General features: G+C 44.2%; 1 protein-coding gene across 8 annotated transcripts in view; it reads left to right on the top strand.

Annotated features, from left to right (window-relative positions):
- RPH3A (rabphilin 3A) overlaps positions 1–16332 on the top strand; it is a 333538-nt gene that overhangs the window by 237461 nt on the left and 79745 nt on the right. The gene's annotated exons all lie outside the window — the stretch shown is intronic.

The following is a 16332-nucleotide window of genomic DNA, read 5'->3' as shown; positions in this document are numbered from 1 at the left end:
GCAACCTCAAACAACCCCATGAAGTGGGTGCTGCTACATCCCCCACATTACAGACAAGGGAACAGAAGCTCTGAAAAGTTAAGTAATTTGCCCAGGCTCAGCCTGCTTAGCTGGGGGTTGAACACAGGTCTGTCTGTGTAACTCTAAAGCCTGGGCTCTTGCTCACTGCCCTTGATGGGAGATGGTGTGTTGAAATTTGTACTGTGGGTGAAAATGAGGGTGTCATGTTTGTATGATTGTGTGTGTGTGTGCATATGTGTATAGTGGAGTTGAGAGTGGTTGCAGCGCAGGTATGGTGGGTATGGAGTAAACTAGGATGTGGGGGGTGTTATGTGGGAGTGAGGTGAGTGTGTATGTGTGTGGTGTATTTATGTGGGAGTATGCACGAGTGTGTAGGGGAGGGTGTGGGGCATGGGTGGGGATGTGAGTGTGTGTATGTACGTGTGTTTGTAGCAAAGTGAGAAGACAAGAAGAGCCCTTTCCTGGCCTATCTTAGGCCAGGATACTTCAGCTTTCTGTTGTGTAACCAGAAACTAGTTCTTCTGGCTTGATCAGAGGATCAGGCCAAGTCAAATACCCCGTATATGTGGGGCATTTAACCACATATGAGAGGGAAAAGTCTGTGAACTTGAGCCATTCCTTTTCAAATACAGAAAGGGGTAGTTTCAGGAAAGCTTATCACCCTCTTTTCGACAGCCCCAACAAGTGGTTTTGCTGTTTGTGCTTGATTACTTCCAATGATGGGGAGCCTATTACCTATCAAAGTAGTATGTCTCCATTTTGATGGGTCTGATGGTTAGAAAGCTGTTTCTTTATTATTATTATTATTATTATTATTATTATTATTATTATTATACTTTAAGTTCTAGGGTACATGTGCACAACATGCAGGTTTGTTACATATGTATACATGTGCCATGTTGGTGTGCTGCACCCATTAACTTGTCATTTACATTAGTTATATCTCCTAATGCTATCCCTCCCCCCTGCCCCCTCCTCACAATAGGACCCAAAGTGTGATGTTCCCCTTCCTGTGTCCAAGTGATCTCATTGTTCAATTCCCACCTATGAGTGAGAACATGTGGCATTTGATTTTCTGTTCTTGCAATAGTTTGCTGAGAATGATGGTTTCCAGTTGTATCCATGTCCCTATGAAGGACATGAACTCATCCTTTTCTATGACTGCATAGTATTCCATGGTGTATATGTGCCACATTTTCTTAATCCAGTCTGTCACTGATGGACATTTGGGTTGATTCCAAGTCTTCACTATTGTGAATAGTGCCGCAATAAACATACGTGTGCATGTGTCTTTATAGCAGCATGACTTACAATCCTTTGGGTATATACCCAGTAATGGGATGGCTGGGTCAAATGGTATTTCTAGTTCTAGATCCTTGAGGAATTGCCACACTGTTTTCCACAATGGTTGAACTAGTTTACAGTCCCACCAACAGTGTAAAAGTGTTCCTATTTCTCCACATCCTCTCCAGCACTTGTTGTTTCCTGATTTTTTAATGATTGCCATTCGAACTGGTGTGAGATGGTATCTCATTTGATTTGCATTTCTCTGATGGCGAGTGATGATGAGCATTTTTTCATGTGCCTGTTGGCTGTATGCATGTCTTCTTTTGAGAAGTGTCTGTTCATATCCTTTGCCCACTTTTTGATGGGGTTGTTTGTTTTTTTCTTGTAAATTTGTTTGAGTTCTTTGTAGATTCTGGATATTAGCCCTTTGTCAGATGAGTAGATTGCAAAAATTTTCTCCCATTCTTTAGGTTGCCTGTTCACTCTGATGGTAGTTTCTTTTGCTGTGCAGAAGCTCTTTAGTTTAATTAGATCCCATTTGTCAATTTTGACTTTTGTTGCCATTGCTTTTGGTGTTTTAGACATGAAGTCCTTGCCCATGCCTATGTCCTGAACAGTATTACCTAGGTTTTCTTCTAGGGTTTTTATGGTTTTAGGCCTAACATTTAAGTCTCTAATCCATCTTGAATTAATTTTCATATAAGGAGTAAGGAAAGGATCCAGTTTCAGCTTTCTATTTATGGCTAGCCAATTTTCCCAGCACCATTTATTAAATAGAGAATCCTTTCCCCATTTCTTGTTTTTCTCAGGTTTGTCAAAGATCGGATGGCTGTAGATGTGTGGTATTATTTCTGAGGACTCTGTTCTGTTCCATTGGACTATATCTCTGTTTTGGTACCAGTACCATGCTGTTTTGGTTACTGTAGCCTTGTAGTGTAGTTTGAAGTCAGGTAGCTTGATGCCTCCAGCTTTGTTCTTTTGATTTAGGATTGTCTTGGCAATGCGGGCTCTTTTTTGGTTCCATATGAACTTTAAAGCAGTTTTTTCCAATTCTGTGAAGAAAGTCATTGGTAGCTTAATGGGGATGGCATTGAATCTATAAATTACCTTGGGCAGTATGGCCATTTTCATGATATTGATTCTTCCTATCCATGAGCATGGTATGTTCTTCCATTTGTTTGTGTCCTCTTTTATTTCACTGAGCAGTGGTTTGTAGTTTTCCTTGAAGAGGTCCTTTACATCCCTTGTAAGTTGGATTCCTAGGTATTTTATTATCTTTGAAGCTATTGTGAATGGGAGTTCATTCATGATTTTGTTCTCTGTTTGTCTGTTACCAGTATATAAGAATGCTTGTGGTTTTTGCACATTGATTTTGTATCCTGAGACTTTGCTGAAGTTGCTTATCAGCTTTAGGAGATTTTGGACTGAGACGATCGGGTTTTCTCAATATACAATCATGTCATCTGCAAACAGGGACAATTTGACTTCTTTTCCTAACTGATTACCCTTTATTTCTTTCTCTTGCCTGATTGCCCTAGCCAGAACTTCCAACACTATGTTGAATAGGAGTGGTGAGAGTGGGCATCCCTATCTTGTGCCAGTTTTCAAAGGGAATGCTTCCAGTTTTTGCCCATTCAGTATGATATTGGCTGTGGGTTTGTCATAAATAGCTCTTATTATTTTGAGATACGTTCCATCAATACCGAATTTATTGAGAGTTTTTAGCATGAAGGGCTGTTGAGTTTTGTAAAAGGCCTTTTCTGCATCTATTGAGATAATCATGTAGTTTTTGTCTTTGGTTCTGTTTATATGCTGGATTATGTTTATTGATTTGCATATGTTGAACCAGCCTTGCATCCCAGGGATGAAGCCCACTTGATCATGGTGGAAAAGCTTTTTGATGTGCTGCTGGATTTGGTTTGCCAGTATTTTATTGAGGATTTTTGCATCGATGTTCATCAGGGATATTGGTGTAAAATTCTCTTTTTTTGTTGTATCCCTGTCAGGCTTTGGTATCAGGATGATGTTGGCCTCATAAAATGAGATAGGGAGGATTCCCTCTTTTTCTATTGATTGGAATAGTTTCAGAAGGATTGATACCAACTCCTTCTTGTGCCTCTGGTATAATTTGGCTGTGAATCCGTCTGGTCCTGGAGTTTTTTTTTGGTTGGTGGGCTATTAATTATTGCCTCAATTTCAGAGTCTGCTATTGGTCTATTCAGGGATTCAACTTCTTCCTGGTTTAGTCTTGGGAGAGTGTAAGTGTCCAGGAAATTATCCATTTCTTCTAGATTTTCTAGTTGATTTGCGTAGAGGTGTTTATAGTATTCTCTGACGGTAGTTTGTATTTCTGTGGGGTCGGTGGTGATATCCCCTTTATCATTTTTTATTGCGTCTATTTGATTCTTCTCTCTTTTCTTCTTTATTAGTCTTGCTAGCAGTCTATCAATTTTGTTGATCTTTTCAAAAAACCAGCTCCTGGATTCATTGATTTTTTGGAGGGTTTTTTGTGTGTCTATCTCCTTCAGTTCTGCTCTGATCTTAGTTATTTCTTGCCTTCCGCTAGCTTTTGAATGTGTTTGCTCTTGCTTCTCTAGTTCTTTTAATTGTGATGTTAGGGTGTCAATTTTAGATCTTTCCTGCTTTCTCTTGTGGGCATTTAGTGCTATAAATTTCCCTCTACACACTGCTTTAAATGTGTCCCAGAGATTCTGGTATGTCATATCTGTGTTCTCATTGGTTTCAAAGAACATCTTTATTTCTGCCTTCATTTCATTATGTACCCAGTAGTCATTCAGGAGCAGGTTGTTCAGTGTCTATGCAGTTGAGCAGTTTTGATTGAGTTTGTTAGTCCTGAGTTCTAGTTTGATTGCACTGTGGTCTGAGAGACAGTTTGTTATAATTTCTGTTCTTTTACATTTGCTGAGAAGTGCTTTACTTTCAACTATGTGGTCAATTTTGGAAAAAGTGCGACGTGGTGCTGAGAAGAATGTATATTCTGTTGATTTGGAGTGGTGAGTTCTGTAGATGTCTATTAGGTCTGCTTGGTGCAGAGTTGAGTTCAATTCCTGGATATCCTTGTTAACTTTCTGTCTCGTTGATCTGTCTAATGTTGACAGTGGGGTGTTAAAGTCTCCCATTATTATCGTATGGGAGTCTAAGTCTCTTTGTAAGTCTCCAAGGACATGCTGTATGAATCTGAGTGCTCCTCCATTGGGTGCATATATATTTAGGATAGTTAGCTCTTCCTGATGAATTGATCCCTTTACCATTATGTAATGGCCTTCTTTGTCTCTTTTGATCTTTGATGGTTTAAAGTCTGTTTTATCAGAGACTAGGATTGCAACCCCTGCTTTTTTTGTTTTCCATTTGCTTGGTAGATCTTCCTCCATCCCTTTATTTTGAGCCTATGTGTGTCTCTGCATGTGAGACAGGTCTCCTGAATACAGCAAACTGATGGGTCTTGACTCTTTATCCAGTTTGCCAGTCTGTGTCTTTTAATTGGACCATTTAGTCCATTTACATTTAAGGTTAATATTGTTATGTGTGAACTTGATCCTGTCATTATGATATTAGCTGGTTATGTTGCTCATTAGTTGATGCAGTTTCTTCCTAGTATCAGTGGACTTTACATTTTGGCATGTTTTTGCAATAGCTGGTACCTATTGTTCCTTTCTATGTTTAGTGCTTCCTTCAGGATCTCTTGTAGGGCAGGCCTGGTGGTGACAAAATCTCTAAGCATTTGCTTGTCTGTAAAGGATTTTATTTCTCCTTCACTTATGAAACCTAGTTTGGCTGGATATGAAATTCTGGGTTGAAAATTCTTTTCTTTAAGAATGTTGAATATTGGCCCCCACTCTCTTCTGGCTTGGAGAGTTTCTGCCAAGAGATCTGCTGTTAGTCTGATGGGCTTCCCTTTGTGGGTAATCTGACCTTTCTCTCTGGCTGCCCTTAACATTTTTTCCTTCATTTCAACTTTGGTGAATCTGACAATTATGTGTCTTGGAGTTGTTCTTCTCGAGGAGTATCTTTGTGGCATTCTCTGTATTTCCTGAATTTGAATGTTGGCCTGCCTTACTAGGTTGGGGAAGTTCTCCTGGATGATATCCTGAAGAGTGTTTTCCAACTTCGTTCCATTTTCCCTGTCACTTTCAGGCACACCAGTCAGACGTAGATTTGGTCTTTTCATATAATCCCATATTTCTTGGAGGCTTTGTTCATTTCTTTTTACTCTTTTTTTCTCAACACTTCTCTTCTTGCTTCATTTCATTCATTTGATCTTCAATCACTGATACTCTTTCTTCTAGTTGATTGAGTCGGTTACTGAAGCTTGTGCATTTGTCATGTAGTTCTTGTGTTATGGTTTTCATCTCTGTCAGTTCTTTTAAGGACTTCTCTACATTGGTTATTCTAGTTAGCCATTCATCAAGTCTTTTTTCAAGATTTTTAGTTTCTTTGCGCTGGTTACGTAGTTCCTCCTTTAGCTCTGAGAAGTTTGATCGACTGAAGCCTTCTTCTCTCAACTCGTCAAAGTCATTCTCTGTCCAGCTTTGTTCTGTTGCTGGTAATGAGCTGTGTTCCTTTGGAGGGGGAGATGCGCTCTGATTTTTTGAATTTCCAGCTTTTCTGCATTGCTTTTTCCCCATCTTTGTGGTTTTATCTGCCTTTGATCTTTGATGATGGTGACGTACTGATGGGGTTTTGGTGTGGGTGTCCTTTCTGTTTGTTAGTTTTCCTTCTTTTTTTGTGTGTGTATTTTTTAGTAGAGACGGGGTTTCACTGTATTAGCCAGGATGGTCTCGATCTCCTGACCTCGTGATCCGCCCGTCTCGGCCTCCCAAAGTGCTGGGATTACAGGCTTGAGCCACCGCGCCCGGCCTAGTTTTCCTTCTAACAGTCAGGACCCTCAGCTGCAGGTCTGTTGGAGCTTGCCTGAGATCCACTCCAGACCCTGTTTGCCTGGGTATCAGCAGCGGAGGCTGCAGAAGATAGAATATTGCTGAACAGCAAGTGTTGCTGTCTGATTCTTGCTCTGGAAGCTTCATCTCAGCGGTGCACCCAGCTGTGTGAGGTGTGAGGTGTTGGTCTGCACCTCGTGGGGGATGTCTCCCGGTTAGGCTACTCAGGGGTCAGGGACCCACTTGAGCAGGCAGTCTGTCCGTTCTCAGATCTCAACCTCCGTACTGGGAGATCCATTGCTCTCTTCAAAGCTGTCAGACAGGGACATTTACCTCTGCCTAGATGTCTGCTACTTTTTGTTTAGCTATGCCCTGTTCCCAGAGGTGGAGTCTACAGAGGCAGGCAGGCCTCCTTGAGCTGTGGTGGGCTCCATCCAGTTCGAACTTCCTGGAGGCTTTGTTTACCTACTTAAGCCTCAGCAATGGTGGGCGCCCCTCCCCCAGCCTTGCTGCCGCCTTGCAGTTAGATCTCAGACTGCTGTGCTAGCAATGAGGGAGGCTCTGTGGGCATGGGACCCTCCGGGCCAGGTGTGGGATATAATCTCCTGGTGTGCCATTTGCTAAGACCCTTGGTAAAGCACAGTATTAGGGTGGGAGTTACCCGATTTTCCAGGTGTTGTGTGTCTCAATTTCCTTTGGCTAGGAAAAGGAATTCCCTTCCCCCTTGTGCTTCCCAGGTGAGGCAATGCCCCACGCTGCTTCAGCTCTTGCTGGTCGGGCTGCACCCACGGACCAGCACCAAGTGTCCAACACGCCCCAGTGAGATGAACCCGGTACCTCAGTTGAAAATACAGAAATCACTCGTCTTTTGCATCGCTCATGCTGGGAGCTGGAGGCTGGAGCTGTTCCTATTTGGCCATCTTAGGCGCACCCCACCAGAAAGCTGTTTCTTATCTCATGCCAGATTCTCTCTTACCATACCTTTTACTCAGTGGTTCCAGGTCTGGCTAGGTGACCAGGTTGTAAGAGTGGTTATCTAGACTAGCGGTTAAGGCTTCTGGTATTAAAGGGAGAACATCTGGGTTTATAACTCACTGGCTCCACCACTCCTTTCTGGTCATTTTGGGTAAGTTAATTCACCCCTCTGAGTGTCAGAAATGGGAATAACTTCGGAGCCTACCTCACAGGATAGTGGTGATGATAAAATAAGGTTGTATATGAAAATTGCCCACCTGAAGACTGGTGTTCATTTCTACACTACATCCCACCTCTGCAGAACTGTGAAATGCAGACCCTCAGGGCAGGATAGTGAGCTGGCCAAGAGCACATGTTCTGGAGCCACACTGCTGAGACTCCAATGCTGTCAATTGTTAGTTGTGTTATCTGGGCAAGTCCTTACCATCTCTAGGCTTGGAGGGGCTGGGAGGAAACATAAGTAGATGCAGGAGAGAAGGGACTGGGTGGAGAAGTTCTCCTGACAAGAGCTATGACCTTCAGAAGAATATAACCCAGCCTGTCTCTCCTCCCTCCCTCCAGTCTCCTGCTGGTGCCGCCCATTGGATAAACCCAACCAGAAGCCAGAGGGCCAGGGAGCCTGCTGGTGCTCCCACATGGGTCAGCCTCCCAGGGCACAGAGCAGGATGGAGGATGAATGGGTCTGGAGGAGCAAATAGAAATTATCCAGCAAAGCTACTTTATTATTAAGTTGAACCACATGATGCTGCCATTATGCAACCATTTTTGTACTATAAAAATAGCAAATTAATATGTTTAACCCAACAAATAATAGAGCAGGATGGGCAGGAGCCTCATTTATAAGAGACCCATATTTGAGTCACTGGATATTCCACCTGCTACCAGCATGACCTTGACAAAACTTGGCCTCAATTTCCTGGCCTATAAAATGGGAATGCTATTTCTCCCATGTAAAATTTGTGAAAATGTCCCTTAGATGTGAGGACCAGGACTGCTGCCATTTTTTTAAGGAGAAAAATGCCCCTCTCTGCTGTGAGCGTCCTGTCCCCGAGGCAGAGGAGGGAGCAGGACGCTGTCTGTGGCCTTCCATGGCATGATCAGATTTAGAGCTGCAGAGAAGTCAACTCCAGCTATGTTTTAATCAGAATGAATTTCACTGCAGCCTGGGCCTGAGTGGCAGCCAGGGGCCATTAAGCTAAATGACTTATTTTAATATGGAGACCTGTCTAATCACATTTTCTGTATGGGGCCGGTGTGTCTGTGTGCGCATGTGTTGAGTGCTGAAATCAGTCCTGAGCCTTTGCCTTTTCCCTGCTTACCACAGTGTAGCTGGGGCAGAGATAAGCCAGATTAACAGCACAACAAAAGCAAGTTTCCACTTTATCAAGGAATTAGGTAATTGTCTGGACCGTGCGGGGAGCCATGAAGAGTGTTCTGTTGATCGGTGTCTGGTGTTAAGGCTTTGTAGACACAGGGCTCACAGAGACTCCCATAACCCAGGGGAGGAAGGAAGAGTTTTGGGTTCCCGTATCCAGCAGGAGACATTCACCTCAGGAAGGTCAATCAATCCTGGATGCTCTGCCCTGCCTCCAGTGGAGTCATGTACTGTATTTATTTCTGTGGGCTCTTTTCAAATGCACACCGTGTTGTAACCTCCTGGCTGCACGTCTTCCAGCAAATGACTTTACCCCTCCGGGCTTCAGTTTCCCAATCTGTAAAAGTGGGTCATGAAAGATCCTGTTTTCTATGATCATTACCAAGACAGAATAAGACGTTGCATGTGAAACATTTAGTGCAGCTCCTGGCCCATAGAAAACACAGGCAGACTGGGTTAGGTTGTGCTATGTTAACCATTTCCAAAGTTTCTGATTTGTTTCTCACTCATGCTACTTGGATATGGTGAGATAGCAGGGGATGTCTTCAGAGCTGGGACCCAGGCTGAGGAAGGCTCTGTCTTCATACAAACATGATTGTCAAGATGGGAAAAGGGTAATGTGGTGAAGTATGCACTGGCTTTGAAGCTTCCACTTGGAAACCTTCTTTGGCCAAAACAGGTCATGTGGCCACTCCCAGCTTCCCCAGGGAAAGGGAGGGCCAATCTCACCACACAGTAGAAGGCCAGAAACATTTAGTCATTAACACTCAAGGCAATGATGGTGCTCAACAAATGACCCATGCTTGAGAATTATTATATTATTATTAGTGTATTACTGTTGTGTTGATTTCCATAATCCATCATTGTTTTCCTCCATGTGCTTACTCTGGTTTCAGAAAGCCTGAGATATTTCATTCCAGTGCAGAAAATGGACTCCCATCTCTTAGGAAAACAGGACTGAGATTATTATTCATAACAAATTAAGGCTAGCTTCCACTTGACAAGGGTGTGCTTTGTGCCAGGCTCTGGACTAAGGACTTCAGAGAAGTGATTTCATTTAATCCTCACAGTTCCATTTAGAGGTGGGTTCTGTTTTTGTCACTGCTCTACAGATGAGGAAACTGAGGTGTTGGAAGGTGAGTAAATTTGCCCAAGGTGACCTGGCTCATAAATGGCAGAATGGACTTGAACTCCAAACCCATACCCTTAGTCACCTTGCTGAGCTGTCTGCTAAGAGCAGGGGATCTTAGCCTCTGGATCTTCGAATGGAAGTTGGGGTTGGCTGAGTGGAGATGCTATGCACTATCATTGCTGATCCACAGAAATAGGGATTCAGCACTGGCCCCACTTTCTCTTTTTAGCCCTGTTTCCCCTTCCTCCCTGTCTTCAATCTACCCAGGATCCATCCCCATGGGTCTCTCTATTCCCTAAATGTTTCATGTCCATTGCAGCCTCTGAACCCTGTTTACTCACTTCCCCATCCTTTCCTCCATCCTTTATTCTCACAAGTCCCAGCTCAGCCTTCAAGGTCCAGCCCAAATGTTCTCTTCTCTGGGAAGACACCCCCACCCCCACCCCAGGCAGCACCAATCCCACAGTCTGTTGGCTCCCAGGGAATTTTATACGTTTACAAAATATAAATCTTGTCTAGAAATGCACAGGTGTGTGTGCATGCACCGCCCCCTTACAGGCAGCCTTTTTAGAGGAGGGAAGAAATTAGTCTTTGCTTTTAATTAATGACAGCTCTCTCATCCTGACTTTTAATACTGCCACCTCATTTGTCTTATTAAGTACTTAGTTTTGCTTTTAATTAGTGTTGTTTATTGTCGCTGAATTTTAATTGCCGTTGTAGGGTCTCAGCGGGCCTTGGTGGGGATTTATTAGAAACACTTTCTGTCCTCCAAGGAGCTTGGATGGCAGTGCCTCTGAAGTAGAGGAGGGAAGGATTCAAGGGGGTTGCTGAAGACTGATGTATTTTTCTCCAGGCCTCAGTCAATTCTGATTGTCTTTGGAATCCCTGTTTGCTGCAAGGTAGCTTGGTCTTACCCAGAGGATACACAGAGAAAACTCAGGAAAATAGCAGGAATTTGTTCACATTGTATTTGAATTTGACTTCTCAACTTAAGAAGAAGAGAAAAAAAAAAAAAAAGGAGAGTGGGGAGGGAACATACTGGTCCATAGTAGCCAAAAAGGCCATGATAGATTGATAGATTCAGGCATGGCTGGATCCAGCATTCCAACAGCATCATCAGGAATCAGTCTCTATCTCCCACCTCTGCTTTTATCCTTTTCCAGGCTTTTCTTGTGCATTGACAAAAGTTATCAATAGCAGCTACAGACTTCTGTTCTATCAGTTTAGCAGCCCAGTGGAAAGAGAATGCTTCTTTCCACATAGTTCCAGCAAAAGACCAACTCCGGTCATGTACCTATCCTTGAACCAATCACAGCAGCCTAGGGAGTATAATACACTGATGGGCCAGGCACAGGTCATTGGCCCACCTGTAAGGACTAGGGTTGGATGAGCCCCACCTGGACCACATAGATCAATACTGAGAGCAGATGGTTTCCCAAAACACAATTGGGGTGACTTTACCTAACAAAAGGCTATCCAGATAAATGCTGGATAGGGAAAAACAATAGATGTCTACCCTAGACATCCACTGCAGTGTCTCACTCAGGCTTAAGCAAACACCTAGGATTTAGACCTTTGTTTCTCTCCCCAGTTCTGCCCTCAAATAACACTAACAGTATCCTCCCTGACTGATACTTGGAAATCACTTTAGATTACAAGGCCCCCTCACATGAATTAACTCATTGGTTCTTCCCAACAACCCTGCAAGATAGGCATAAGAAGAATATATACAAATATTTGAGATGGAGTCTCACTCTGTCACCCAGGCTGGAGTGCAGTGGCATGATCTCAGCTCACTGCAACCTCCACCTCCTGGATTCAAGTGATTCTTGTGCCTCAGCCTCCTGAGTAGCTGGGATTTCAGGCATGAACCACCATGCCCAGCTAATTTTTTTGTATTCTTAGTACAGAGAGGGTTTCATCATGTTGGCAAGGCTGGTCTCGAACTCCCAGCCTCAAGTGATCTGCCCACCTCAGCCTCCCAAAGGCTGGGATTACAGGTGTGAGCCACCATGCCTGATCAAGAATAGGAATTTTTACATCCTCATTTTACAGATGCAAAACTTGCTTAAAGTCATGCAGAGAATAAAAAGGGGAGGTAAGATTGGATCCCAGTGCTCTGGGTCTGAAACGAGCAATTGTCTCACTGCAAGAGGCTGCTTCACCAGCCAGTTTTTGCTGTGTAACAAACCACCCCATAAAATAGTGGCTTAGAACAACAACCATTTATTTACCTTATGATTCTCTGTGTTGGCAGTTGGGTTGAGTTCAGCTGGGTTCAGCTAGGCCAAACTTGGATGATCTTGGCTGGGCTTGTTCGTGTGTCTATGGTCATCTTGTATGTTGGCTGGGACTGACTGGTGTGTGACAGGGCAGCCATAGAAGCTTGGACAGCTGTGGCCTCCTGCCTTGTGATGGCTCATCCTCCAGCAGGCTAGCCTGGTTTCTCATATGGTGACTGCAGGGTTGCTAAAAAGTAGCAAAAGAGACCAGGCTCCGAAGCACTAGTATTTCCAAGCCTCTAATGCAACACATCTTCTAGTGTCCCATTGGCCACAGAAAGTCTCAGAGCCAACTCAGATTCCATGGGTGGGGAAATAGATTTCACCGCTGGATGGTAGGAGCTGAAAAGGACAGGGATACAGAAAGGGAAGACATGGGGCTATGTTTTGTGATCAATTCACCCCATCTGCAGTGAGCTTACCTCTCTGTTTCCTGAGCTAGGGGAGAAAGAGGGGACCAGATGCATCTTTAGGGAGCAGTGCTGGTGGAGGAAATTTGGAGCACCGTGAAAGCTATGGAAGCATTTAGTGCTTTTCCATTCACACCATGGAAGTTATGGTCCATTTTAGCTGCTGGAGAGAAAAAACACTGATGGATGATGATGGAGATAATGACAATAGTGACCATAATTAATGTTTACTGAACACATACTATGTTCCAAGTACCACGTTGTCTCTCTTACCTTCATCTTCAAACCCCACTCTTCACAACAGTCCTGGAGGCAGCATAGCAGAGTGATTAAGCATGCAACCTGGCATCAGATCCTGTAGGTACAAATCCCAGATCTGCTGGTTGCCGGCTGGGTGGGTAAGTCACTTACCCTTCTAAGCCTCAGTATCTCCATCTGCAAAATGGAGATAATACTTGTACCTTCCTTAATGGGTGTTTGGGAGAGTTAAATGAAGCCATCCATGGCAAGCATTTAGCCCAGGGCCAGGCACAACCTAAGTAGCCATTATGATGAAGTAGGTAGTGCTGGGATGACCATACTCATTTTATCAACGAGGAAACAGGCCCACAGACATGATGTATCTGCCCAAGACCATGCAGCTTGTAAGTGGCACAGCAGTGGAGGACAAACTCTGTGCCTACTTTAAAATCTGTGAAATGGGGACTATCCTGTGGGGTTATTTAAAGGCTCATGGCAGGCAACATCCGTTATTGTTATATGGCAATGGGAGAACCATATGGAGGGGACAGTGAGTTTGCTTTGTTGTTTCAAGGCCAGGAACACAAAGTCACCTTTGTCTCTAGGACCTCCCAGGCCTGTCTCTGTCCTTGTCTCTGGCACCAACCAGCTCGGCATGGAAGGAGCCAAGCTCTTGTCATTTCAGCCTTTGCTGGCTTCAGGGAAGGCTGGGAATGTCCCAGCTTGCTCTAGGAACAAGGAGAAGCCAACAGCAGCCTATACCATCTGAATGGGACTGGATGTGTAAGGGCTGCTGGGGTCCCATGAAAGAAGGCAGGAATCACCAGTGGGCAGGCAAGTGAAGGGGCACTCAGTCCATCAAGCACAGTAGACAAAGCAGGAGATCGCCGTCTTTCTCTTTGGTGTTCCAAGTGTCCTTGTCATAGTGAGGGTGTGTAGAAATCCCAACAGCCTGGAAAATAGTCAAATCTGGATGCATATTTGAGATGGAATAGAATATACTCAGCTTGCGTCATTGTTCAGAGGCTTTCTGTGTCTCCTGCATCTCTCAGGGTGGAAGCTTACATGCCTCCCCTACCACCACTTTGATCTCAGCTCCCTCTTGCTCTCTTCACTCCAACCACTCTGTTTTCCTTGCCATTTCTCCAATTTACCAAGCACATGCCTGCCCCAGGGCCTTTGCACTTACTCTTTCCTCTGCCTGAAATGCTCTCCCCGAGATGGACTTGTGGCTCAGTTTATTACCCACTTTGGGTCTTTGCTCAAATAGCATCTCTCAGTGAGGCAGGCTCCCTCTGACCACCTGTTTAAAACCACACTTCTTCCCCCCAATTCCCAATCACCCTCCCTCTTTTATTTTTCTCTAAAGCACTCATCATCAGCTGACACATTTAATATTCTACTTTGTTGCTTATTGTCAGTCTTCGCTACTAGAAGGCATGTTCCATGGGGACAATAATTTTTGTCTTTGTTTGTTTTAATGTTGTGTCTCCTGTGCCTAGAACAGTGTCTGGCACATAGTAATAGTAAATGTTCCATAAATATTTTTTAATTCTTCTAATTTCCCAAGAGAAGCTGACAATCTGCGTTTTTAATTAAATCCTGTGCTTTTAAGATATTGATTGAATTTTACCCTTAAAATAATCCTTCATGGGCCAAACAAAACATTTTCAGCCTGGATTTTGCTCATGGACACTCCTGCTTCTCCCATTTTGAGGCCCTTTGTTTAAGTAAATTTCCCACCCCATGGAATAGTCACAGTGAGTTTTTCCATATACCTAATTGAGCAGTGATGTACTGCACTCAGGGGAAGAGAGGAGGGGCAAGGAAAGAGATCGAGAGATGGAACTGTCTGGGCATTGTCCAAACTTGTGGCTGCAGGTTCTGCTGCAAAGCATCTGGTTTAATTCCAAGACCATTGGAATAGGGAGGCCAACTGTGGCATTGAACTCCACACAGACAGCTGCAGCTCCTGCCGGTTCCCTGCAGTGCCCCGAAGTGCTGCATAAAACCCCTGCCAGCCCAACCCCGCTGGGTCACGTTCAGACACCTGCCACAGCAGCTCAGAAACGGAATAGGCTTTGTGTTGTTTTTTCCATTCAACTACAACTAGCAGAAAACCTTGGAGATTCTGGGGGATGCAACCGCTGTTCCTTAGCAAGCAATGCTAAAGAGGGCCAGGGGAGAAGCAGGCAGAACCAATGGCAAAGGAGGAGAAGGGAGGACCCTGGAATCTGGGTTATCTGGGGTTAGGACAGAGTCTTTGTGGCAGTCTGAGATTCCAGGTCTAAGATTCAGTCTAAGATTCAGATTCATCCAGCTATCCAGTGCTTATTATTAGAGGTTTAGATTGATTGAAGGAATTTAAGCAGGACCTTGGAAAGTTCACTCAAACTTTCCTTGACTCAGTTATCCCATCTGTAAAATGGGATAAGAAGAGCACATACCTCATAAGGCTATTGTGAGGATCGAGGAGATAAACTTGAAAGGTGCTTAGCGTGGAGTAAGCCCTTGATATCTGAACTTTCAGTTGTTGTTGCTTCTTTTGTTACTGAAAGTAGATGATTCTTTAGAGTTTGTACAAGGACTGTAGGGGAGTTTCTGTCCAGCTAAGAAAGAAGAGCTGAAGTCTCTGATTTCAGGAGAGGAAGTCATTTTATGCTTCTGAAGTTGCAGCTGCAGGGCTGGATTTAAGCCACTGCCTTGCCCTTACCCAAGCCGAAGTATGTGATCTCTCAGAGTCGCCTGGGAGAGGGCTAGGGTTGGGTGGGGGGTGGGGGTAGGTATCTGTTTGTCTCCGAGGCTGAGAAGTGAGAATGCACCCAGGGGCCAGAGGGCCAGGAATGGACAATCACCAATCCTCTAGATACTCATCAGAACCCAACAATCCAAAGCCCAGGGGCAATGAACGGGTGTGAACAGAGTAGTGAGTAAGCACATGGGCTTTGGAGTCAGGGTTCAAACCCCAGTTCTGCTACTTGGTAGCTGTGTGATTTTGAGCAAGTGGCTTAGCCACCCTAAGCCTGAATTTTCTTACCTGTAAAATGAGGATAATACCATCTACCTTGGAGTAGGATTGTAAGGAGTAAAGCAAATAATGTAGGTATGGAATTTGGTGCATAGTAGGTACTCAAAAAATGGTAAGTCATCGTCCTGTACACAATAAGTATAGGAGACACAGGAAAAGAGAATTCCCACTTTACAAGTGTCTGCTGTGTGCTAGGGAGTGTAGCTGGTGCTTACTTAAACTTATCAGCTCAGTGACGCCAAGCTTCTGCAGTGGTCCTAGGGCTGGAAATTGGCACTATTTATGTGACACTTACATTTATACTTTTGCTTCTTGTATCCATGGTTGGTTTCCTTCTTCTGGTCCTCCCTGGGCCTCAGGCCTCCAGTGTATTATGACGATGGTTTCTCTGTAGTGAGTGATGGCAAAGTGGGGAGTGGTTTGAGAATGTCTGAGGTTCACCAGTAGACTGTCTCCATTTCTGTTGACTCACCCTCAACTCCTCATGAAGAGTTGGCCTTTGTGAAGTATCATCTGCAGGCCAGTAGGAAAACATCTGAGGAGAGCATTTTAGGATCATGCTGTGTTGGATTAGAAAATGGCTATGTGACCACTAGGGGTGATGTAATGAGCTCGTGGAGCAGAACCATGCTTCCCTAAGATTCTCCTGTCTCCTCCCACACAAGGTCAAGTTCCCTAGTAGCA

This window comes from Rhinopithecus roxellana, chromosome 10 (assembly GCF_007565055.1).
Source record: "Rhinopithecus roxellana isolate Shanxi Qingling chromosome 10, ASM756505v1, whole genome shotgun sequence".
In the NCBI taxonomy this organism is placed as follows: domain Eukaryota; kingdom Metazoa; phylum Chordata; class Mammalia; order Primates; family Cercopithecidae; genus Rhinopithecus; species Rhinopithecus roxellana.
The sequence above is the reverse complement of the archived record's forward strand: the minus strand, read 5'-3'. Positions and strand labels throughout refer to the sequence as shown.